The sequence below is a fragment of the Chanos chanos genome, chromosome 1 (genome assembly GCF_902362185.1).
Source record: "Chanos chanos chromosome 1, fChaCha1.1, whole genome shotgun sequence".
NCBI classification, from domain to species: domain Eukaryota; kingdom Metazoa; phylum Chordata; class Actinopteri; order Gonorynchiformes; family Chanidae; genus Chanos; species Chanos chanos.
This window is the reverse complement of record NC_044495.1, coordinates 54373794-54376293: the sequence shown is the minus strand read 5'-3', so window position 1 is coordinate 54376293 and position 2500 is coordinate 54373794. Positions and strand designations below refer to the sequence as shown.

Below are 2500 nucleotides of genomic sequence, written 5' to 3'. Positions count from 1 at the left end.
GTAATTATGCGATTTTGTTGTGATTACAAAACAAGAGAATAATGAGTTCTCAGTGTCGCCTCGTGTCTTTTAGTTGCCCATTCATTAAAATACGTGCCATATCCCATTAATTACTCTTAAACTGCTATTATTCCTACGTAAATTCATTAGAGCCCTGTTTTGGAAAAAAGAATGGAAGTAATAAAATATTTCTGTTTCGTTTTAGGAGGTGTAAAGAATGAGATATTCTGAAATGTGAAAGTATTTTTGAAACAATAACAACATTACTTCCACCTGAATGTGTGTGTCTAGTACGTCATTTACAGGACAATCTCGGCTATTGAAGTTGTTTGTATAGTACTGTAAAGTGCAATCCGGCAGTGGGTGGCCTTGTGTAGAGTACTACTTTCTGACAGCAGCTATGTGGGGCGTTAACACCAAAACAAAAGCCTCTGACTTGTCCTTTTAGCTTTTTTACGCCGCTGTCCGAGGCATTAAAAGATACGGGTCAGACCACGGGTCAGTCTCAGCAGACCACAGCTGTTCGTCGGTATCGTAAGGCCGACTCCGAACCAAGAGTTTTTTCTTGGAGGCAGTGACGCAGTTAATATATCAGTGAAACGGACAGTTTTATGTTCCGGGCTGTCATCTGGGTGTTAGTGGATAACTTGAATGCAACGTTGCGTACATGTTGTCGTGGGTTAGCTGTGTGTGTAGGTGTTGTGGTATTTGTCGACAGCAGAGGATTTTGGGAAGAACAGTGTATCACCCTGGCGAGCCCAGTTCTGAAAAAGAGAGGTGATGACAAGAGGTGGGGGGCAGTTTGGAATACCCCTCTACCCTCAGACACAAAGATCTATTGTAACACAGAAACAGAGAGAGGAGGAATCTCTCACCACGCGCGCACACACATGCACAGTCTGTCTATATTTCAATGTCACGAGAGGGAGCAAGCGGAGAGACAGAGAGTACCAACCCTCCTTTGTATTATAGAGCCAAGAGTGCGGCTCTACGGTTGTTCAGCGCAGGCTCTAATTGCTCTGTCCGAAGCCGACAAAACAGTCATGTCATTGACCAGCAGGTGGTGTGTGTGAGCCGAGTAAAAATGTTCTGTTGCGCGTCTTCTCTCTCTCTCCTCTCTCTCTCCTACCCCCCCCCCCCCCCCCCCCACACACACACACAAACAAATTCTCTCCATCGCCGTAGTCAGTCCGTATTTTTAGTTGAGATTGGCGACATGCCTTTTCCCTAAGTTGACTGAGGTTGTTTATGAAATGGACAGCGTGATGCATACTCGTGTCTTCCCTGTCATTACTGTAAAGGAGATATCAATTAAAAGAGAGAGAGAGAGAGAGAGAAGAAGAAGAAAACAATAAGACACCATTGTGTCGCTGAACAGGTAGCGTCATGTTCTCAGATAAACTGTTTTATTTTGAGAATTTAGGAAAATAAACCCACCTGAACATTTAGCAGACACTTAGCGGACACACACAAATGTTCTCAGAGACAGCAAAAGCATTACAGTTCCCCATAGCACAGACAACACTGCATTTAACATTGGGCCACAGATAAACAATACACACGGGCACACACACGTTCTCACATATACATACAGAGAAGACACGCACACGCACGCGCACACACACACACACACACACACACACACAAACAAATACACACACACAACCCCCTTCTCTGGCATATGGTAACCAAAGAAACTTGTATCTGCTCCAGTAACTATTTCAAACCCTCTCATTTGACCAGAGCTTCTGCCTAATGAAGTATTCTACCAGCCAATCTGCGTGACACACATTATTTTTTTAATTCGCAATGCAAGCAACCTTTACTATATTTTATTCTATAATCATTATGGTAAATGTTTGCATTCTCTAAATATTTACTTAGTGCAGGGTTTTTTAATAATGAATTTTCCATTCTGGACTATCCATATCCACAAACCATTTTTTTTTGTAGCATTTATGCCACATTCAGTTGTCACTTTTGTTAACAGAGTAGCAGTAAATATTGCTAACCTGTCACTTACAACAGGTCTGGGATCAGTGATCTCAGTCAAAGGAGATGCTCAAAATAAAGAAAACACTCACAACAGATTAGTTCTGAATCCCAAATCATGTTTTCTTATCTTTTCTTTTTTTTTTTCCAAGTGATATCTGAGGAATTAATGGTTAAAAGGCACATGTGAAAAAGAACAAATAAGGAAAATAAATATAAAATATATTTTAAAATAGATTAATAATGATTAAAAAAAAAAATCACAAACGGAATCATGAATGGCACCAAAGTAAAACAATGACAACATCTTGTAAGGAAAAGCAGCAAAAAGGCCCCATTGATTTGTTTAAAGTTAGAAAGTGCTCCTACCTTATTCATTCACTCTTTATTCACTCTATATCACTCTAAAGCCATTTTGTTTTAAATCAAGTAACAAAATTAAAAAAAAAAAGAGAGAAAGCATTAACAGCAGCTTTGCTGAAATACGAAAATGATTAAATTTCCAATC

The 2500-nt window shown here is 39.9% G+C and overlaps 1 protein-coding gene across 1 annotated transcript in view; it reads right to left on the bottom strand.

Moving 5' to 3' along the window:
* Positions 1–2309: 2309 nt before the first annotated feature.
* Positions 2310–2500, bottom strand: part of LOC115814549 (tricarboxylate transport protein B, mitochondrial) — a 19275-nt gene continuing 19084 nt past the window's right edge. Inside the window, exon 9 of the mRNA XM_030777437.1 lies at positions 2310–2500. This exon is cut by the window's right edge and continues 1186 nt beyond it. The gene's annotated coding sequence lies outside the window, so the exon portion shown is untranslated.